The 24,559-nt window shown below is 40.1% G+C and overlaps 1 long non-coding RNA gene across 1 annotated transcript; it reads right to left on the bottom strand.

The window, feature by feature from the left end:
- Positions 1-4,783: 4,783 nt before the first annotated feature.
- LOC121278884 lies at positions 4,784-17,059 on the bottom strand. The gene is made up of 2 exons (XR_005943287.1): positions 16,945-17,059; positions 4,784-5,192 (listed from the first exon to the last, which is right to left on the bottom strand). It is a non-coding gene; the product is annotated as an uncharacterized LOC121278884 (long non-coding RNA).
- Between the last annotated feature and the right edge of the window lie 7,500 nt (positions 17,060-24,559).

Here is a 24,559-nt window from a genome sequence, read left to right as displayed (position 1 = left end):
GGCAATACTCTCGCCTCTAAGCCGAAAGGTTGCGAGTTCAAGTCTTGCTATAGAGCCAAAAATCTAGGCTAACGCTCTAAGCATTACTGCAATGTCAGAGATGCAAAAATCTATTGACCACTACTGAAAATTTGAATTGACCCATCATTCATATCCATTTGAAGAGATAGAAACTTGAGGCAAAACATGTTTGAAAGCAGAGAAAGGCAGTGAGTTAAAGTGGTTTTGGAACTGAATGTCAGAGAGTGGAGGCACAGTGGCTGAAAGATTGATGATGGATTGGAAGGTGTGGAAAACAGCGATAATCTAGATTTAGGGCAACAGGGATGTAGCGCTGGAAAAATTACTGAAGTATGGTGGAGAAAAGGATAGAGATGAGGATTGTGAAATAATTTGCAAAAGCAAAGGACCAGTGAAGCAAAGTGTGCACTGTGTTAGTAAATATACAGGAATTTGAATTATGGGATGAGGATATTTGCAAAAATGATCCTTGAAATTATCTGGAGGTGGGGAGAATTGATAGAATCAGAGGCCAAAAGCAGATTTTTAAAAAAAAAAATTCATTCATGGGATGTGGGCATCACTGGCTAGGCCTGCTTTTATTGCCCATCCCAAATTGCCCTTGTTCAGAGGGCATTTAAGAGTCAATCACATTGCTGTGGGTCTGGTGTCACATGTAGGCCAGACCAGGTAAGGACAGCAGATTTCCTCCCCTAAAGGGCATTAGTGAACCAGATAGTTTTTTTTAAACAAAAAATTGACAATGGTTTCATGGTCATCATTAGACTTTTAATCCCAGCTTTTTATTGAATTCAAATTCCACCACCTGCCATTGCAGGATTCAAACCCTGGGTCTCAGGATTACTAGTCCAGCGATGACAGTTGAACAAAATATTTTCAGTGTTGCCAATATAAATCTGTGGGAAAATTTGGCTCATGCAACATTTAGTATCTGACAGGGACTTGAGTATAACCAGAACACTGGTGGTGGAGAGGCAGAGTCAGATGTTATCATTTACATGTGACACATGGATGATGTTCTGAGCAGTTGCTTGTAGATGAAAGAAGGGGCAAGGATGGATTCCTGGGGCAAACCAGAATAAGTACTGACCACATTGGGGCAGTTTAGATGGAACTACAAGCAAGTTCCATGGATTGGGACCATTGTAGAGGCAGTTGAAGAGAATGGAATGGTTAACAATGTCAAAGGCAGCAAAGAAGTTGAGAAGGACAAAATGATAGCAGTCTCACAATGACTTTGATCAAGTTGATTGCAATGATCATGGTGGTCACAATGCCATGGGTGGATCAGAAACGGATAGGAGACAATAGTAAGTAGCAAGTATGTAACTTGGTGGCAATTACATGCTCAAAGATAGGTTCAATATAGGGAGATTTTTAAAATAAGGGGATTGAATGGACATTTAAGAAAGGTGGTTATGATAGTTTTTGGCCCTTTTGAAAATTACTATGCTTTAGGATAGGGATAGTTTAATAGTAAGTTGAGAAGGGAAGACAAATAGAAACTGAATTGTAATCATGGAAAGTTACAGGACTGAAACAGGCCATTTAATCCATTATTTCTGTCCCTGTCTTTTAATCACACACACTTGTACACTCACCATATCCTGTAAAATATTTCATTTTCAAGAAACAAATTCCTTTAAAAGTTGTGGGCTCTGCTTCACTAGTCGGTGGTACAAAATTCTACCTTGCAATTATTGCCTACATAAAGAAATGTTGTGAAATGTCTCTGAACAATCCTCATCCCATGAATCTAGAAAACTTTTGTAGTATGCCTTCTAAAGCAACTCTGCCCCTTTGTCCTAGTGTCTTTACAATTCTGTAAATTCAGCTTTAGTTGCTTCAAAGCTAACAAGCATTTCAATCCCTGTAGAGCTAAATAAGTTTTAAAAAGTTATAAATTTCCCAGAAAGAAATGCATAATAGGATTTCACATTAAGTATTTTACTGTAACAAACTAAGAACATAAACATTACTTATTTGGTATATTAGTTACCCATTTATAGAAAAAGATACTTCTCTATTAACTATCAAAAATACTCTATGCCATGCTCTCAGCAGATGTGTAGCCTTGTGAAGTCCCGAACTCCTCCTGGCTTTTCAACCAGCTCCCTTCTCCCTACCACATCAGGGTGAGTCTTCGTGTCCTTTGAAAGTCCCTTTACTCAATCTCCTGAGTATCATCAAATTGAATTCCAGCATCAAGGCACCTTTTTTTGTTGGTAAAACTGCTTATAAATCCATCAACATGGCCTTTCCTAAACCTAAAATCAATGCAAGTCATACCCTTGCATTTTTGTAAATCCTATTACATAACAGTGCCAAATCTCACTTAACAGTTTACAATCTCAATTGACACAGCTGCTGGCTACAGGGCAATTCCCTTCCTTTAGGTATGCTGCAAAAATCTATGGTGGTACTGAGAACCTTCATATTACACCTGTTAGCTAATTGAATTATAGCCCAACCACTTAATTTGGCAAATTTACATGTGGGGGACCCATGTTAAATATTATGAATTAGTATATAGAGCATGTAAGTCAGTCAAAATTCTCTTAGACAATAGCCTAATGCACAAAGCCTCTAGACCTGCTGCTAAGCAGGGAACCTCAAAATAAAAACCACAGGATACCCCAACCCTGGAAATCTCAAAATTGGAAGTTGTTTTTCTGAGGTTACATGAAGGCAAAAAAAGGACATTTTAGTTTGCTTTGGCAGAATTGGGAATCTCAGATGTTGACACTGGATGCCCAAAATGAAGTCTTCCATTCCTGAGTCTCAACATTGTTCACTTGGATGGGACAATTAACATTTTTGCATGACTTTTAAGAGTTGTAGATAAGGATGGTGGACTAGGAAAAGGAAGGAGGGGTCTGGCCCAGAACTGTTAAATGCTCAAAACAGAAAATGGATAGAGTACAAAATGCATTCCTAAAGGTGCAAAGGAAAACATTCCATGAATAAGGGAGGTTAACAAACTTGAAAATGAGGCCAGCAATAAATAGGGAGATAATAAAAAGATTAGAATGGCCAACACGAAAAAGGTTGGTAGACAATAAAGAAGCAAAGGTGCATTAGTACAAGCAAAGAGGGGAAAATGGATGAAGGGATGGTTACAGAATGATCTTAGCATTTACAAGTAATGGCAGAAGAACGTTGGTGCAGTGGAGAAGTAGAGAAACCTCCTCCCTTAACCCCAATTCCACTAAATTGCTGACCACATGTCCCTTCCTGACCTATATGCTAGCTGACATATTAAATTGTTCCCTCTCCTCAGGTACTGTCTTGTCTTCCTTCCAAAACTGTTGTCACACACACCAAAAAGCCACCCTCAACTCCCCTGGTCCTTGCAATACTTCATCTCTACCCCATCTTTCTGCTCAAAGCTCTCCAAATCCATGCCAATCTGGCCAACACTCCAGGTTTGGAAAAATTCAATTAGGTTTCCACCCTTACCAAAGCACTAAAACAAGTCAGGCTCTGGTGCATAATCTCTCCTAGTTCATCTGGACCTTTTGGAGCTCTCAACTATGTTAACCACACCAAAGCATCTCCGTCATTGTGCAGTTCAGTGAGGTTACCCTTCATCTGATTTCACTCTATCCAGCCAATTATACCCTAGCTGGAGCATCTCTCCCATCTTGCACCTGCAGCGACTTCAAGGATCTATCCTTACTGGCTCCTCTTAGACCAAGAGTACGGAAGGTCAGCAATATGCAGACATCAGGACTCAGAAGAATGGAGAAAGTCAGAAGAGCCTGGCACAGACATGTTCTCATTAGTAGGGTGGAGATTATGAATCCAGGCTAGGAGATTGTTTGTTCTTCATGTGGGTGTAGTGGTCATCTCTACAGATCTTCTAGAATCACTTCAGACGACATCTAGATAAGTACACTCCTAACCATTTGTTTACTGTGCTACTGCTGACTGGTGAATGGTAAGAACCCTTCTGGAAATAGTGCTATGGGGTGTTTTGCACCTGAAGACTGGCAATGCCTTCGTTTAACCTCTCATCCCAGCCAACAATACAATACTCCCTCATGCTGCACTGAACTGTCAGCATGGGTTATGCACTTAAATCAGAGTGTGGTTTGAACACACTACCTTCTAACCAAGACACAAGAGTGCTAGCATGAGTCTTGACAGAATGATAAATCTCAAGACCTGACAAGTGCACAGCAGCAAAGCCAACTATATAATAAAGCATTAGAACAAAAGAGTTGGAGGAAACTGTGATCAAACCGTACAATGCACTGGTTGGGCCACACCTCAAAAGACTATTTCCAGTTTTGGTCACCAAGATTGTTGGATGCCATTCTACATTATTAAAGGACTGAGTCTGAGGAAAGACTAGAGAATGGGGGGGCGGGGGGAAGGAGACTGTAAGGAGGAACTGTAAGGTCCTTAGGGTGGATGAATTGAGAAGGACTGAATGTCCTTCATTTTGTTTTATAATCTAGATTAGCAGGACACCATTCAGTGTCTATAATACTCCAAATAGCATATTTTCAGATAGGGACAGAGAAAATCTAGAGATCTCCTCAAATCAGGAGGGTGAAGCAATAAATGTGAAGAGGTAAAAGGGAAAAGTCTGGTAGAGACATGTTTGTAATTCGGTAGCTACCAAAACAGAGAAGCAACACTTCCAATTTTCAGATTCAAGGCACCATCCAGATCCTTGCTCCTGGTTCAGAGTTTATGTTATGTTTGGTTTGATAATCAAGTCACTTTTATAGCTTTATCTGCAAGGAGAGCCAAGTTATGTTACCAGAAAAGACAGCAGCATTTATTGATGCTTTTGTACAATGTTGCAAATACAATGCAAATTAAATGTAACCCTAGCTGAAACATTACCTTTAAAATTGTCAATTAGCATAGTGGCACAGAATGAACACAAATTAGCTGAATTACTGCTTTATTAAATGCTTTTGTACATATATAATCAAAAAAGTTACAAAAGTAAAATTCTATTGCAACGATCAGAAAACATTCTGAAATGTGATCAAGCCATTTGTTAAGAGTGGTTTTGCCTGCGGTGCAGAAGGGGAAAGGCAACTTTAAAGGAATTCATACAAGCTCCTTTGTTATAGCTTGTCGCCATTATTAGTAGACTGCGTCTGTAGATTCTACATTCAGGACACCAAAAGGATTGATACATCACTTGCAGTCTGAAAAGAAATCATAAGAATGAGTTTAAAATTCAAAAAAATGCGGACCGTGTTAATTGTGTTACGAGCCAAAATATTTTTTGCATACATTACTGTGCAAAGATATTATACTCTGGTAAACTCAGGCTTACACATCACAAATGAACATGTGAAATGGCTGGGCAGAATGGCAAAACTCCCAATGCAGTATTAAATTGAAAATGACACATTAAACTTCAAATTTAAATTTTCACATTTCAGCTGGGTACAGCTCAAACTTAGATTGCATTGAGGGCAAGTGGAAAGAACAGGTTATATAAATTCACATGCAAATTCTATGGCACTAAAAAAAGTAAGAACTTGCATTTATTCCCTACTATCCCAAAGTACTCATAGAAGTACTTTTAGAAGTCAGTCGTTCATGCAAATATAGCAATCACTTTGCATACAGCAAGGTCCTATGAACAAATGAGATAAATAGTCAATTGATATCTGCGGTGTTAATTGAAGGATGAAAGGTTGGCTCTTTTTCTCTTTGTATGGTGCCATGAGATTTAAGCAAACTTAAACAGGCAGTCAAGGCCTCAATCTGACATCAGAGGGGGAAACACTTCAGACAATGCAGCACTGAAGTTTAGGGTTAGATTATGTGCTCAAGTCCTGAGAGTAGCACAAACACACAACCTCCTGACTCAGAGGTAAGGATGCTACCATTGATCCAAGCTGACTACATATACAGTATGCAAACTGTGACCGAGTAAGCCAGTCATTAAAATGCTTTGGTTATCACAAAGGCTCATAACTGAAACATTAACTAATTTATTCTTGGCACCACATGTTGACTGACCAGAGATTTTCTAGCATTTTCTGTATTTTGTTTCCCCAAGCAAACAAGTTTCAAAACGTCACGTCAGCACAAGCTTGTGCAATTAAAAAAGCTTCACTTAAACTTGAAATTCTTCTACATTGATTAATTGGGCAAAAAGACCAACTTTACAAAAGTAAAATGAAGGAGGAAGATTGGATGTCTGTTCAAAGCTAACAGTAAAAATGGAGGTGGATAAGCAGTGCTCGAATTTGGTCCTTTATACTATAAATGGAATGAATTATAGCTCAATAGTAGAATGTCTGCCTATGTCAGAAGGCTAAGGATTTAAAACTCACTTCAGACAGCCCTAGCAAGTGGAGATGAGTGTTGCTGCATTCTGAGCAGGCATACTTGCATCTAATGTGGGCAGAGTCTACCCCCAGTCCAAATCACATCTGGCTATTCCCTTTGGTTATAGGGCACATAAAAAGGGGTCTTCTTTCTTGAAAGAACATACACCACAACATCCTTCATGTAAATGCAGTCAAAGATATGGGTGCCTTATGTGTCACTTGACACAAGAAAGTACAACAATTAGCATCTTAATCTAACATTCTTTCAGACTGCTGGAAATCAAATATTGTTAATTACAATTATCCAGTTTTAAAAAATACAGTATTTGAGTTTTAATTAATAGTTTTGAGATTAATAGTGAGGCTGCTTATTCAAAGCTTTATGAAAGGTTTTTCAGATTGTGACATGATAGTTATTAAAATTAAGTTAGTAAAGTTCTCCGGTAAGTGAATCTTGCTTCCTTTAGATAAACCTGAATTTTCATTAAACATAGTCAACTTGCCAAAGTAGCTTATGCTTAGATCTGGGTTTTTGAAGTACACTGCAGGCAATATACTATTTGCAAGCTTTGCACCACGCCTGCTTAATCATTCATTCAGCACACCCAAATGTGAGTGGACTTCCAAATTATGATGTCAGTGGATGCCTGTGCTGAGTAATCAGTAACAGAATTTCAGATTTAAATCAGGGATGATTGATGTAGTTGGTTGAATCAAGTCTTATCCTTGGGACAGGTCTCTGCCCAGGAACAGAATGGAGTCTCAGTATTATTGAGGGCCACTGGTTTGTCTCATTATATGTAGACCCAAATGTAGTTGTTTGAGTTGGTCACATGAAGCAAATTAATTGCCAAAATGGTAGATACCTCAAATGACATGAGTCAGCACTATCTTGCCTTTATGCCTGCACAACAGGCATTGTAAATAACCATCCTAAAACATTAAAGTGCTGTTTAAATGTTGTGGTGGGATCTGACATCTGGGGTTTAATAAAACACAGAATTTATGATATATGATCAAGTACAATCAATTTAGAGTCGGATAAAAAACGAAATGGTTATGGCTAAGTCAAGACCTGCACAATATTGAACTGTAAGAACTTAAAATATTTTTCTAAAAAACAGTTCCCATTTTCTTATTACTTTCATGTTGTTAGTTTTTCAGTTATATTTCTTTTTTTTTCCCTGGGCTTTTATTTGAAAGAACAAAGGCTATAGTAGACTCCCAAGGGTCCTGACCAACATTCCTCTCAATCAACACTAATTAAAATCAATTATGTTTAACTGCAAAATGGCCATTACAATTCAGAGTAGGTCATGAACATGGAGTGCTTTAAGATGCATTTCTATACAAATGCGTTTTGCTGAAGTAGTTTAATTTTAAAATGAGTTCCTATTCAAAATAGAAATCCTTTGAGCAGTGCTCACTTAAGGTGGCCCCATTGATCCTGGTTCACAATCTATCAATGATTAATTAAGCAGGACCAAAAGTTATGATGGTTGTTTCAACCACTGGGTGAATTAAGGATACAGTTAATAGGAAGCTTGGTTAAGTATATGGCATGCAAATCTGTGGTTTCTATATGAAGTAATCAGGGTCTAATATACTGCAAATCCTGCCAAAGTAAACCTCATCTAAATGATCTTAATCTTTGTTTGATAGCAGAAACATTGAAATTGGAAGAGTTGGTTAATTGTACAAAAGATCTGCTTTCTAGCAAGAGTTATTCTTGGAAGTCCTGCACTAAATCTAAGGCAGTGGTTTCATTAATTATCCAGATTTTTATTTTAATCGCTTAAATTTGAGAAATACAAGAATAAGACAGACAAGATTTATAAACACGCTTATGTACCTATAGCAACATTGTTATCCTTGAAAGCTAAAGGACAATCAACACTGAAAGAAATGAAGAACTCTTAACATGATTAAAGTGGACTGGGTTATATGTACAACCCAAAAAGCACATTCCAAATTAACATATACTCAAAATTATGGGCTATGTAAAGGCAACATTTTGCATTGAACATCAAACAATGAAAGTCTGACTGACAAACCAGAGCATGTATAGATTTAATTGTCTACATTCTAGACCAAAGGGCAGAATCTTCAATTAATAATGTGATTTATATCACTGCCATCATACTTTATATGTGTCCTAACAAATTAGAATGAAGAGCTGCTCGGAAGTATTCTTGGTCCCCAGTTCCCCTTATCCTACAGACAAAGTGCAGACTAGAGCTGCTTTGGCAGCAGTCTATCATATCCTTTTTTTCCCCATTCATCCTTTTCTTTGCATTCTACTGCTGGGTTTGAAGCTTCTGATGTCCATGGGCCTTATCTGCCTAAACAAAAGAATCAATGCCAAAATAGTCGTTAACCACAGAGGTTTTTTACTAAAATGTAAAATTTTATAAAGCATAACTGAGTGTATTCTATGGACTACAACCATTAGAAAGAACATGAATTCACTGCTTATATTCCAGTTGGTGTAATTACTGGGAAAGAATAGCATGCAATTTAATAATGTATTTTGAAACCAGGAAAGCAGTTTAATATTAAGATTCAAGAGACCATATCAAATGTTTGCATCATTGGTTATACCCATATAAATTAAAGTTGTAGTAAATCTAGCCCAGACTGACAAGCAATTATGCTAGTAAACTGTGATGATTGAGAGATTAATTTAATCAGTTTCAGTTCTAAAGGAAATATGTCTCACCACCATCAGCAAACAAGCTACAAAAAGATGGACAGATTATGAGAATTGAAGAGATCACTGGTGTTTCCAATATACTCATTAGCCTGTATGAAAAGTGTAACAGTATTTATTACTCCACCTGATCTGCCAGTACATGCTGGCATCACCTTGGCAAAGTTTAAGGCAAAACTTGAAAAATATTGAGACAAATATTGAAACATTGTAACGAATTAAGAATGATGATATCCTAGACATACAACCGTCCTCTGCACTCTATTCCTCCAGTTCTAGCTTCTCGTGCACCACCACTCTTGTCAATCTACCATTGGTGGTTGTACCCGCAAAAGCTCAGACCCATTCACCTGGAATTTCCTCCCGAAATACTGTCTTTCATCTCCTTAAGCTTTTGCTCACCACTCCTCATTTTTTCTCCTTTGATTTAGTATTAGTTTTTTTTTAAGATCTCGTGCTTGAATGTTAAAGGAACTAAATAATGTAGTCTCAACAACTTGCATTTATTTCTTTCAGCCTCTGATTATTTACTGCCTCATTTTGCAAAGTTTTAATCATCAGAATTGTTCCACAGAACTTTATAAGGTCCTTGTCTACTCCCTGAAAGTAAAACATTACAATTAGAGCTACTGACTTAAAGGTAACCAAGTCAAATTTCATTAATAAACACATTTAAAAAAAGTGTTTTGGGACCAAATTTCACGAGTCCATACATCCTCCTCCCCCATCCCTACATCAGTGGCCTTTAATAAAATGCATTGGCAATTTCTCCAGAATGTGCATTGCAGGGTGACAAAAGGAGTTTGGAAAGAAGCTTTAAGAGATGCTAAAGTCAATACATTTTTAAAAATAATATTAGGGAAAGGGAATGGCCAGGTGTGATGTGGACCCCTCAAAAACCAATAAGGGTGATAGTCAATGAAAATAAAAAATGGCAGACATGTTGAATAATTATTTTGCTTCAGTATTTACAGTAGAGGAAGAGGTCAGGATGCTGGACATCAAGGAAGCTACTAGTAAATCACAAAGAAACTCACCAAAAGTAACATAAGCAAAAAAGGGCCCTCAAAGAGTGACAAATCCCCAGGACCGGATCTTCAGGGTTTTAAAAGAAGTAGGTGAGAACATTGCAGATGCCCTGACTATAATTTCCTAAAATTTTCCCAATTCAAGGGCTACACAGTTTTGAATAAAGTCCCAACTTCTTATCCATCCACCTCCCTGTCCCTCAGTTCCCCAGATAGCAGCAGGTAACAAGGTAGATAAAAACATTTAAGAACAGCAACTATGTTAAAAACTATAACTAAAATAAGTTTGTGAACTAACAGGGTGAGGGAAACAGGTTATAAAACAAGTGGAATGGGGGTGGGGGGGGGGGGGGGGGGGAGAAGAGGAGCAAGGGAGAAGACAGGAGAGTTAAAAAGAAAAAGGCAAAAATACAGTTACAAGGAAAGAGCAAAGAGACATATAGGAAGACAGCTAGTACAGGACTTTTATTTTTGTCCATCAACACACTTATCTCTTATGGTCTTATTAAGTGAATTTAGGTGATATTGACATGCACAGCTGACAATTTCAGTCCCTTTAACTCGAGTCAATCCTAACCCCCTCATATCACAAGTCAAGTCAGAATATGCAGGCTATGAATAGAGTGGCACATAATGACCACGAGCAAGGGAAACATGGGACTTACTGTGAGCACAAGTAGTTGGTTTGGGAATGTGTATACAAGTGGAAGGCACAGGCATATTTCAAGCCCAAGGGTCATTTGGGATGTTACAAATACCAATCAATCAGTTTGCATATCAGGAAATTCCCCCCCAACTACTTAACACAGCTTCCACAACTTACATGAAAATACCAGTTGCACATGAGGGTGAGACAGCTACAAAGATACAGATCAATGGCAATGAAAGGAAAATGGCAAGCATGAAAACATTGGACATTTAACATTTAACAGGTGCAGCATTTTTGACTAATCTTTCTGGCCTTGAGAACATAAATGGTGTTTATCAGACTGTAATCTCATTGAGCGAGAGAGGATACCATAAATGCCAAATCACAACGCAGGCTGTTTTTAAAAAAAGCCATATAAACCTCAAAACTGAGCCTATGATCTGACAGACATTCCAAAAAAAGAGAAAGAATTTAATGTAGCCAGTGGATGAATGGCACTGGCTTACCCTTGCCCATTTAATTTGCATGAGCTTCTGTGTGACAAGTTGCTGAGTGTGAAAAGCGAAATGGTGTGGTGCTCCCTACAGAACACCCAGGATGTGTGTGAATAGGGCAAGTAACTGATTAAAGAACTGTTAATCATCAGCACAGGGTCTGAACCAGGAGTAAACTAGAATAGTGCAAGCCAAATTTGATACAGAAAGCGAAATAAAGCAAAACAGATAGATTGTATTGAGAAAAAATATGAGATGATAGAGGATTTAAAAAAAAATCTCCAATTAAAAGCTGAAGGAGTAAGACTACATACCTGTAAAAGTTAATTTCAGAGCTACAGATGTTGTTTGGCAGTAGTTTGGCAGTAATTAGTACTTTCCACGCCAAAAAGGATACATACTCAATGGGCAAGCCCTAACTTGACAAGTTTAGCTTGTATCTAATAAGCAAATAGTGGAACTTCATGTTGTTCAATGCATATGAATAGTAACTGAGATGTTGGGTTGAATTTAATGCCCTCCCCATGGCAAGTTTGGTGGAGGACATTTAATCAGGCAGGAGGGCCACAGATGGGACCCCTCCTTCCTGCCACTGCCTCATTTAAGTTAAGCAGGGAGGCAATTAATGGGCCTCCCTGGTATATCAGCAATCCAAGGCCTCAGGTGGGCATGCTACCAGTAGTAGCCACCACCTCCCCAGTGGTCCCAAAAAGAGGCAATGCAGTGCTCTCACCAGCTGTCCAGACAGGCCCCTGTTGCCTCCATTAAATACCACCCACTATTTCTGGAAGGGCAACAGCAATGTCGGATGCCAACTTCCAGGTACGTATGTTTTTAATCATGCAGCTGCCCTCACCAAAGTTTGTGGTGTGACTTATGCATGAAATAATGGTAATTTGACAGTAAATTCTGGCCGGATACAAAGCTGGAAGATGGAAAGTTTAACAATTACTGGCAAGACTGAAACTCAAGTTAAAATGCTTTTCATTTGTGCACAAAACGCAAGGGAGTTTGAGACATTTAATTTCAAGTGATATTTCTAATAACTAGTGATAATGCAGGAATCTGGAGTTCACACAAACTGCACAAAACTGGAGCTATTAATAAACCGGTGAACAAGGAGATTATAGCCTTGAAGTTGAGTTCATCAGGTAATAAACTACTAATTACTAGACAACTGCTGCACATTACTGGAGTTTATAAATGTACTATTTTGAAAGTTAGAATGGCAATACAGGAATTATACAATACTATGCATGCTCAACCTTTGCAGAGGAATTATATTTATCACATGGTCCTTCAAACTTAGTTTCAATTAACTTAAAGTAAACATGATCTAAATGGAGTCATGCAATGACAGTTCTGAACACTGGCCTCTGCATCATAGCATCAATGGCATCAACCCAATTAGAGTTCTGATTATACCATTATCAAAATACTGATTACATGACATGGCAGTAATAACATTAGCAGCCTTGGCATCCCAATGCTGAGAAGGGACAATGTGCCCTGTGCTCCAGCTTCTGATTATTCAGAGACACTTTCGGAAAAATGCAAGTGTGGGACAGAAATGACTTGCCTGCAATTTCTTCCAGGAGAATAGTATGCCAACATGCATGCCAGGTTTTCTGCTTCTGCACTCCATAACTTAATACAATGGGGTAAAAAAATCACAGGGTGGGAGTACAGAAACAAAGAATCGTAGCATTGTTTTCTAGTGTTGAGTGATGCTCGGGAGATAAGTATCTGTGGCCAGTTCAGTAGCCAGTATCTTTAGGAAAAGAAAAAAATTGGGAAAAAAAAAAGCACTTGCCTATTTTAAACAGAGGCATCTTGGAATAATGGAAGGGTTACAGGAATTAAGTCAAATAGTTGAATGCAACTCTTGCTTACTATTTATAATTCACAGCTTTGTATTACTGACCCTAGAGAGCATTGTATAAGTTATATTAAGTACAGAACAGACTAAAGATTATGAAATGATATGAGAACAGAGAAAGGAGCACCAAGGTTGAGAATTTTTTAAAAAAATGACTCAGAAAGGAGCCCATTATATTTCTATGTTGTCTGAAAAAAATCTATCCAGCCTAATCCCACGTTCTAGCCTTGTAGGTCACAGCACAAAATAGCTATAAACCTTCAAGTGCATATGCAAGTACCTTTTAAATGTGATGAGGTTTTCTGCCTCCGCCAGCTTTTCAGGCAGAGTCCCACACACCATCACCCTCTGGGTGAAACATTTCTCCAATTTTTTCTACAACTACTTTAAATGATCCTCGATTATTGACCTCACTGAGGAAAAATCCACTATCTAGCCCCCTCAATTTCATACACTAAAATCATCCCTCAGTCGTTGACAGGGCCCTCAACCGTGTCCGGCCCATCTCCCGCGCATCCGCCCTCACGCCTTCTCCTCCCTCCCAGAAACATGATAGGGTCCCCCTTGTCCTCACTTATCACCCCACCAGCCTCCGCATTCAAAGGATCATCCTCCGCCATTTCCGCCAACTCCAGCATGATGCCACCACCAAACACATCTTCCCTTCACCCCCCTTATCGGCATTCCGTAGGGATCGCTCCCTCCGGGACACCCTGGTCCACTCCTCCATCACCCCCTACTCCTCAACCCCCTCCTATGGCACCACCCCATGCCCACACAAAAAATGCAACACCTGCCCCTTCACTTCCTCTCTCCTCACCATCCAAGGACCCAAACACTCCTTTCAAGTGAAGCAGCATTTCACTTGCATTTCCCCCAACTTAGTCTACTGCATCCGTTGCTCCCAATGTGGTCTCCTCTACATTGGAGAGACCAAACGTAAACTGGGCGACCGCTTTGCAGAACACCTGCGGTCTGTCCGCAAGAATGACCCAAACCTCCTTGTCGCTTGCCATTTCAACACTCCACCCTGCTCTCTTGCCCACATGTCTGTCCTTGGCTTGCTGCATTGTTCCAGTGAAGCCCAACGCAAACTGGAGGAACAACACCTCATCTTCCGACTAGGGACTTTACAGCCTTCTGGACTGAATATTGAATTCAACAACTTTAGGTCGTAAGCTCCCTCCCCCATCCCCACCCCCTTTCTGTTTCCCCCTTCCCTTTTTGTTTTCCAATAAATTATAAAGATTTTCCTTTTCCCACCTATTTCCATTATATATATATAAAAAAAATATAAAAAAAACCCACTAGAGCTATACCTTGAGTGCCCTACCATCCATTCTTAATTAGCACATTCGTTTAGATAATATCACCAACTTTAATTTTAACACCTATGTGTTCTATTGTACTATTGTCGTTGACATCTTTTGATGATCTGCTTCTATCACTGCTTGTTTGTCCCTACAACCACACACCCCCACCCCCCCTCCACCTCTTTGTCTCTCTATCTCTCCGCCCCCCACACACACACCTTAAACCAGCTTATATTTCAACTCTTTCTTGGACTCGAACGCAAGTTCTGTCGAAGGGTCATGAGGACTCGAAACGTCAACTCTTTTCTTCTCCACCGATGCTGCCAGACCTGCTGAGTTTTTCCAGGTAATTCTGTTTTTGCCTCAGTCTCCTATGTTGCAAAGCAAACAACCCCACCTATCAAATATTTCCTCATAGCTAAAATTCACCAGTTCTGGCAACATTCTTAAAAATGTTCTCTGTAAAACCTCTAATACAATGACATCCTTTCTACAATTCAGTGTCCAGAACTGTACTGTGGTCTTTTTAAAAAATAAATTAGTTCTAGCGTAATCTCCCTGCTAGGTTTTAGCTAATAAAAGGAACATATCCCTTATGTCTTAATTAACAACCTACCTGTCCTGCTATCTTCAGGGATCTGTGAAGATGCACACACATTGGAGGGTAGCGTAAACATTTTATGTACAGGATGTGAAGGGAGGAAAGGGGTTAGCTTTAGTTAGATCCCGCAAAAATCCAGTAACGGCAATTGCGGAAATAGCCTCATTTTGTGCCATGAGCCATGCCCCATATATAAAGCAGGCTTTATTCTGCATCTAGGTTTCCCATTGTCTGATGCAGTGCTCAAAAGCACCAATGAGAAAGTACTTCGGTTTAAACACCTTCAATTTGTTGCACAGAAATTTGCATGTTCTAACAGACAATAGGTACCTGTGAATTTAAACTAGTTAGGAGACATATGAACATATTAATTAGGATCAGGAGTAGGCCACTTGGCCCCTCAGGCCTGCTCTGCCATTCAATAAGATTGTGGCTAATCTGATTGTAACCCCCTGCCTACCACCTGATAAACAAGGGCAGAGTGGAAGGTTATCAATAATCTATCTACCTCTACCTTAAAAATGTTTAAAGACTCTGCTTCCACTGCCTTTTGAGGAAGAGAGCTTCAAAGACCATTCAAATTCTCATGTCTTAAATGGACAACCCCTTATTTTTAAAAGTGAGAAACATTAAAAAGAGACATCAAATGATTCCATGACAAGCCCCCATGATACACAAATAGGCAAATTACATACCATTTAAAAGCTAACATTTATAAAACAATCCCCAAATCTTATTTTAAAATAAAACATCCAGTGCTTACAATTTTAAGGAACAATGCGAATTAATATTGGCTAGTTTTGCAGTGATTTGAGTCAGTCATTAGAGCACAGAAGGTCATTCAGCCCAGAATCCATGCCAGCTCTGTGAAGCAATCCAAATCAGTCCCATTCCCCCACTCTACTCCCATATCACACCAAAGCAACATCTACACAAAAATGTCTACTTCACGAGAACAGAACAACCAGCCTAAATCTGCTCTTTTATTCAGGACAAGGTGACAATTCAGTAATACATTGGGAGCTACACTTGACCAATCCAGATTTCTTCCCATTATTCTTATATAAGAACATACTACCCAAAAACAGAATGTGGGCAATATCAGAAATGTGAACTATATTCTACTTAAATTAGATCACCAAGCAAAATTAAACTAACAAAAGACTAAAATTGGCCAGGCTTGAATACGTTTTGTCCCAAATCAGTGTACTTAAAACGTTCACACTGCCCAATGTTATGTGTACGCTCAGAGATCCCTGAAGGTTGTAGGTCAGGTAGATCACAGTGATCAAGGCAGCATAAGGGACACATTCCTTTATTGGCTGAGACACAGAATAAAAGAGCAGGGAGATTATTCTGGAACTGCATAAAACGCTAGCACATCACCCTGAAAAGACTACCTTTTGGAATGAAGGCTTTCAAAAAGAAAGCACAACTTGGCTTGATGGGAAATCCTAGGGAGTTAAGAGTCAACCACAGCGAGGCGACTGGGAGCCATGTGCTAGCCAGTGTAAACAGTGGGTTTCAGCTTCCCTTCCCTGAAGGGCACTGGCGATCCAGATGGAATATGTACAGCAACCCGCCAGCATGTGTTACCATAATTTGCCACGTTTTAAAACTTGCACTACCAGCGCAACTTCACAACCAGACGTCCGAATTGGGGCTTTCACATCAGCTCAGAAAAATCCAAGCTACTGACGGAACATGGGTTACCCTTTCACAACAACGTTTAAAAATAAAGTTGCATAACTTTGCAGGAGAGCATTGCGGGCAGGCTCTGAAAATTAGCCACAAATCAGAAGAGCAAAAGCTACGGTTGACTTGGACGCCCGCTCTCCTTACAAGGAAAAGGGTATTTTGTCCCAAAAAAAATACACTTAAAATAACAAACTCGCTTTTTAACTATAAAGGTCTGGAACAAGCTGTACATTAACTCACCAGGAGTGTGATGCCGGCGACCTCACTCATAGCCGGTATGTTAGCCGCTTCACACTAACTGTGAAGTGAATACTAATGACGGGGATCATCATCATCATCATCACGTCAGGCCCCGCCCCCTCTCCACTCCAGCACGGGACTAACCGAAATACCTTCCATATTAGGAACGTGCGGCTCCGCCTCTGTTCAAACTCACCAACGACATCCTTCGCAGGTTACGTCACCTTGCGTCGGGCTGAAGTCAGGAGACGTGAGAAAGAGACGGGTGGTGCCACCATCTTAGGTGTATGGAATGAGATGGAAGGGAGAAAACAAAAATAAATAATTTGGATTTGAATGTAAGAAGGTTCAAAATAGTGTCTGAGCTTTTGGTAAATTGTTTCTTATTCTTTGGGGAGATTAGGGCATGATTTGTAACTGATACAGTAAACATTACATAGCAATAGCAGAGTAGAAACAGGCCATTCAGCCCGATGAGTCTGTGCTGGTTTTTATGTTCCTCTCACCTTGTTTCACCAAACTCCATCAACATATCTTTCTAATACAAACAGAAAATGGTGGAAATACTCAGTTGGCAGCATCTGTGCAGATAGGAACAGAGTTAATGCTTCAAGCCTTTTATCAGAACAGATGAAATTGGCTTGAATCATTAACCCTCTGTTTCTTACTTCACAAATGCTGCTTGACGTGCTGAGTGTTTCTAGTATTTCCTGTTTTATTTCAGATTTTCAGTGTCTGCAATATTTTGTATTTGTATTAAAATATTCTCTCCTTTTTCCTTCTAGATGTGCTCATCTAGCTTCTGAAATACATGTATGCTATTTGTCTCTAACTCATCATGAGGTATTGAGTTCCACAGTGTCACCATTTTTGAGTAAATAAATTTCTTCTGGATCCCTATTGGATTTATTAATGACTAATGTTTATGGTCCCTAACTTTTTGGAGTGCCACAATGATCAATGCTGGGGCCTCAATTACTTACATTATATATTAATGACCCAAATGAGGGAAGTGAATGTACTATTGTCAAGTTTGCAGATGACACAAAAATAGGTGGACTGGTAAGTGGGGATGACACAAGGAGCCTACAGAGGGATATAGACAGGTTAAGTGAGTGGGCAAAAACTTGGCAGTTGGAATATAACGTGGGAAAATGTGAGGTTATGCACTTTGGCAGGAAGAATAGAGGAGCCGCATATTATTTAAATGGAGAAAGGCTGCAACACAGAAGGATTTGGGAGCCCTTGTGCATGAATCCCAAAAAGCTAGCATACAAGCTCAACAGGTAATAAGGATGTCAAATGGAATGTTGACCTTTATTTCAAAGGGAATGGAGTATAAAAATAGGGAAGTCTTGCTAAAACCTTGCAAGGCACTAGATATACCACACCTAGAATACAGTGAACGATTTTGGTCCCCTTATTTAAGGAAATATATATTGGTATTGGAAGCAGTCCAGAGAAGGTTCACTAGGTTAATCCTGGGTATGGAGGGATTTTCTTGAGGAGAAGTTGAGTAGGATGGGCCTGTACTCATTGGAATTTAGAAGAATGAGAGGTTACCTTATTGAAATATATAAGATTCTTTACATCAATGACTTAGATGAGGGGAATGAAGACATTTGGCTAAATTTGCAGATGAAACAAAGATAGGTAGGAAATTATGTTGTGAGGAGGACATGAGGTTGCAGATGGATATAGATAGGTTGAGTGAGTGAGCAAAGATCTGGCAAATGCTGTTTAATGTGGGGAAAATGTGAATTTGTTCACTGGCAGGAAGAACAAAAAAGCAGAGTATTAACTAAATGGAGAACGGCTGCATAATTCTGAGGTGCAAAGGGATCTAGGTGTTCTAGTACATGAGTCACAAAAAGTTAGTATGCAGGTACACCAAGTAATTAACAAGGCCAATGGAATGCTATCCTTTATTACAAGAGGAATTGAATATAAAAGTAAGGACATTATGCTTCAGTTATATAGGGCAATGGTGAGACTGTACCTTAAACACTGTGCAGTTTTGGCCTCCTTATTTAAGGAATGATGTAAATGCATTGGAGGTGGCTAAAAGGAGGTTTACTAGATTGATACCTGGAATTAGTGGGTTGTCTTATGAGGAAAGGTTGGACAAACTGGGCTGTTTCCACTGGAGTTTAGAAAAGTGAGGGGTGATTTGGTTGAAGTATACAAGATCCTGAATGGCCTTGACAAGGTGGATGTCGAAAGGATGTTCCCTCTTGTGGTTGAGTTCAGAACTAGAGGATACTGTTTTAAAATTAGGGGTTGCCCTTTTAGGACAAAGATGAGGAGAATTTTTTTTCTGAGGGTTGTGCGACTTTGGACTTCTCTGCCTCAGAAAATGGTGGAGGCAGGGTCATTGATTATTTTTATGGCAGAGTTAGATAGATTCTTGTTAGGCAAAGGAATCAAAGATTATTGGGGTTAGACAGAAATGTGGAAATCGAAACACGAAGATCTTATTGAATAGTAGAGCAGGCTCGAGGGGCCGAATGATCTACTCCTGTTCCTAGTTCTTATGTTCTTAGGGGGTTTGACAGGGTAGATGTTGAGAGGTTGTTTCCCCTTGTGGGAGGGTCCAGGACCAGAGGGCTTAATCTCAGAGTAAGGGGGCACACATTTAAAACAGAGATGAGGAGGAATTTCTTCTCTGAGGGTAGACAATCTGTGAAATTCTTTACCGCAGAGGGCTGTAGAGGCTGGGTTGTTAAATATATTCAAGGCTGAAATATAGATTTTTAATCAGTAAATGAGTTATGGGGAAAAGGCAGGAAAGTGGAGTTGAGGATTATCAGATCAACCATAATCTCATTGAATGGCGGAGCAGGCTTGATGGGCCAAATGGCCTGCTTCTGCTCTTACATCTTATGGTCTTATGGATTCCCCATAAATGGGAATATCTTATTTTGAATGAAAAATAAATGTAGATGGGTGTTTCCATTTTTTATGGGTTAATATTTACTGTTTATAATGCATGCTTCTTTGTATGAAATGGTTACAGAAAAGGCTATTTATGCAGTAGATGCATGAATACTTCATTAAAAATGTTCTTGGGATGAGTGTGACAGTAACTGCAATTTTTACCCAGCCCTGATTCCCTGAGATTGTCCTTCGTCAACAGGTGTTGCCATAATCACAGTGGTGTTAGGTTGAGAGTTCTCGGATTTCACTTTGGTAATTAGAGTATGGTAATAATTGGCCAAGGCAGCATAGGATGCCTTTTCCAAATAAACCAATAAGGAGGCATTGGGTGCTTGGTATGTGAGTTGGAGATGATGACACATCCTTGTCATTGTTGCTTGCCCTGTATGGTGAGAGTTTGTGAGGTTCTATTGCAGAAAGTCTGGGAAGTTTTTGCAGTTCATTCTATAAATAGCACATCCTGCAATCACAATGTTTCCAATGTTATATTTTTAAAGTCTGCAGCAAGCTTTTCTTTATTCATTCAGGATGTTGGCGCCGCTGGCTAGGCCAGCATTTATTACCCATTCCTAATTGCCCTTGAGGAGTTGGTGCTGAATTGCTTTCTTGAATTACTGCAGTCCATGCAGTGTAGGTATAACCACAGTGCTGTTAGGAAAAGATTTCCAGGATTTAGATCCAGTGACAGTGAGGGAATGGTGATATAGTTCCACGCCAGGATGATGTATGGCTTGACGGGGAACTTGCAGCTGAAATGCTTTCTAAAACTGTAGCAAAAGTGCATTTGCTTCAAGGGAGAAAACGCAGGTATTGAAGAACAAAATAATGAATTAAAAGTGAATGAATTTTCCAGTTGATGTACAGTCAAATTAGCAGAATTATAGTTTGCGCTTATGTAATGGGCAGGATTTTCCGCCACCCAAAGAGTCAGTAGGGAATGTATACCTGCTGATACTAGCTGCCCCATAGCCAGTTAATGCTCCAAGGAGCTTTAATTGGCTGGCAACTCAGTCCTGGCAGCAGCTGCAAACCTTCCGGGGGGGGCAGTGTAAAATCCAGCCCACGGAAAACTAATTCCTGACACTGCAGCATTAAAAAATATTGGGGAGGCAGTTTTGGAAGTGGGCAAGTGGGGAAAATAGCGGGAAAAAAATTGTCCGTTCCCTGATGTGTTCCTGCCTCCTCCCTTTGTTGTAGATGGCTTCTGTGTGATTACGGCAGCTCACCTGGTAGCGGCAGGAGGCCAATTAACCTTGTTAAATGGGCTATTAGCATCAAATTTCCAAGGGTAATGCAATTTTGGTAGCATCGTATGGGCTATGTCAGAACCTCAGCAACTCAAGGCTGCACAGGCGAGGTTGGGGAGACATAAAAATAAGAGGCAATCTTATTGTTTAATGGTGCAAATGGCAAGCCTGAGGGCAGCTGCAGACAGAGGCTTGCCACTGCAAGAACAGCTATTTGAGTACTGCCTGTGAGAGCAATCTCCGCGTGCAGAGATAGCTGCTGGCCTTCTGAGTCTTTTCTTGCAGTCATTTTGCTTCCCCTCCTTTGAGGCTTTCCCTTCAGCAGGACACTGACATTCTAGCTCTTATGAAGACTACCAGCCTGATTGTCCCTCCTTCCTCCTCAACCCACCTTCTGTCCCTAATTGAACGGACTAGGAAGCGGCCTGCTAATTTGTTGATTTTCAGAAAATTGACCCAAAATGTGCTTGCTCTGATGGCTGTGTTCTGGTCCCTCAAGTGGTCCCGACAGCTGAATACAGTCTATGTCTGGAAAATTTGGTGCACTTCCTCTGGATTGGTCACACCTCATTGCATCAAAGAATATTATATATAATATTTAATGTGAGGTGTTTATTTGTTTCTAAAGTGCAAATGATTCCTCAGTGTTAAGTTGATAAGCACCAGGCAGACAGCACAAACTTCACCTGGCAACAAGAAAGAAGTTGCTTTTACATAGTGCCTTTCACAGTGTTAAGGTTGTCCAAAAGGCTTTTGCAATCAATGAAGCACTTCTGAAGTGTAGTCATCATTGTAATGCAGGAAATATAAGAATATAGGAGCAGCCCATCGAGCCTGTTCTGCCATTTAATATGTTAAGGCTGATCATCCAATGCCCTTTTTCCTTGCTATCCTCATATCCCTTTACGTCATTGGCATTTAGAAATCTGCCAATCTCTGATTTAAATACCCAATGAATGAGCTTCCACAGCCCTTTAGGGTAGAGAATTCCAAAGATTCATAACCCTCTTGAGTAAAAAAAAATTCTCCTCATCTCGGTCCTAAGTGGCTTCCCCCTTAATTGGAAATTGTGTCTCCTGGGCCAATTTCTACACAACAAAGTCTCACATCCAGCAATGTCATAATGCCTAGATAATCTGTTTTGGTGATGTTGGTTGAACGTAAACGTTGGGAGACAGCCCCTGCTCTTATTCGAAGTGTCGTATGTTCTTTTGTATCCACTAGAGAAGGCAGACGGGGCTTTGGTTTAGTGGCCCATCCCAAATACAACACCTCTGACAGTGCACTGGGATATCAACTTAGATTTTTTTGCATATCCTTTGCGCGGGATGATAGTAAGATGAATCATGTTACAATTCTGGCCAGCCCCCACCACTGGAAACTTGCAGCAGTCCAGGCAGGTAGGGTTAAGGTTTCAGATTGAGGTCCTTTCATCGGAGCCTTTTACATTTACCTTAGGCTTTAATTCAAGGTTCCTATGAACGGCAGTTGAGCTGAAATGTTAATCCTTCTTTCTAGGTTTTGCTCATTCCTATTCTCCTCTTTGAATCGACAACTGTTTTTGCTTACGCCTCAGTTTTGGATTTTTATGTCTCAAAGGATTCATGTAAATTAAAGTTGTTGTCATTTTCTGAAGTTTTCTAATGAGCTTTGTACCTGAGTTAGAGACCTCAAAATGCCTGGACTTGTTTACAAAATGTGACTGATTGCTGTTTAACAATTGAAGAATTCACTTTAGTGACGGAAGGAGCAACAAATACAACTGTAGAAATATCTATCTAAGCAAGGTAGTGAGTGATCTTTTACAGTTTAATTATTGTAGTTATACAATATTTGACTTGCCTTTGCAGTGCCTACTCGTAATTTTAGTTCTTAAAGCGGCTCTGCCCCATAGTGGTCATTTTTTATTAATACAACTCGCCCTTAGAATTGGGCTTTTGTTTGTAACACTATTATATGACTTAATTTCCCTTTTACACTTTATGTAATGAAACAGAGAAGTTACTTTAACATACACTTCTCAAAATACATAAGGTACTAGGCTCTCTCAGGCTGTACTGGATTGAAAGTAGAGAGGAATATATATGTCAAAAATGATAATCCGGGGCAAAAAGAGAATTACCTGGAAAAACTCAGCAGGTCTGGCAGCATCGGCGGAGAAGAACAAAGTTGATGTTTTGAGTCCTCATGACCTTTCAACAGAACTAAGTAAAAATAGGAGAGGGGTGAAATATAAGCTGGTTTAAGGTGGGAGGGTGGGGGGAGAGAAGTGGGGGGGGGTGGTTGTAGGGACAAGCAAGCAGTGATAGGAGCAGATAATGAAAAGATGTCACAGACAAAAGAACAAAGAGGTGTTGAAGGTAGTGATATTATCTAAAAGAATGTGCTAATTAAGAATGGATGGCAGGACAGACACGCAAGGTACAGATAGCTCTAGTGGGGGTAGGGTGAAATAAAACTAAAAGGGCATAAAAGATATAGATTTAAAAATAATGGAAATAAGTGGGAAAAGAAAAATCTATATGAATTATTGGAAAAAACAAAAGGGAGGGGGAAAAACGGAAAGGGGGTGGGGATGGAGGAGGGCGTTCAAGATCTAGTTGTTGAATGCATTATTCAGTCCGGAAGGCTGTAAAATGTCTAGTTGGAAGATGAGGTGCTGTTCCTCCAGTTTGTGTTGAGCTTCACTGGAACAATGCAGCAAGCCAAGGACAGACATGTGGGCAAGAGAGCAGGGTGGAGTGTTAAAATGGCAAGCGACAGGGAGGTCTGGGTCATTCTTGTGGACAGATTGAAGGTGTTCTGCAAAGCGGTCGCCCAGTCTGCATTTGGTCTCTCCAGTGTAGAGGAGACCGCATTGGGAGCAACGAATGCAGTAGACTAAGTTGGGGGAAATGCAAATGAAATACTGCTTCACTTGAAAGGAATGTTTGGGCCCTTGGATGGTGAGGAGAGAGGAAGTGAAGGGGCAGGTGTTGTATCTTTTGCGTATACATGGGGAGGTGCCGTATGTTGGGGTTGAGGAGTAGGGGGTGATGGAGGAGTGGACCAGGATGTCCCGGAGGGAACGATCCCTACTGAATGCCACCGGGGGGGGGGTGAAGGGAAGATGTGTTTGGTGGTGGCATCATGCTGGAGTTGGTGGAAATGGCGGAGGATGATCCTTTGAATGTGGAGGCTGGTGGGGTGATAAGTGAGGACAAGAAGGACCCTATCATGTTTCTGGGAGGGAGGAGAAGGCATGAAGGTGGATGCGTGGGAGATGGGCTGGACACGGTTGAGGGCCCTGTCCACGACCGTGGGTGGAAAACCTCGGTTAAGGAAGAAGGAGGACATGTCAGAGGAACTGTTTTTGAAGGTAGCATCATCAGAACAGATGCGACGGAGGCGAAGGAACTGAGAGAATGGGATGGAGTCCTTACAGGAAGCAG

The sequence above is a fragment of the Carcharodon carcharias genome, chromosome 6 (genome assembly GCF_017639515.1).
Source record: "Carcharodon carcharias isolate sCarCar2 chromosome 6, sCarCar2.pri, whole genome shotgun sequence".
In the NCBI taxonomy this organism is placed as follows: Eukaryota; Metazoa; Chordata; class Chondrichthyes; order Lamniformes; family Lamnidae; genus Carcharodon; species Carcharodon carcharias.
The sequence above is the reverse complement of the archived record's forward strand: the minus strand, read 5'-3'. Positions and strand labels throughout refer to the sequence as shown.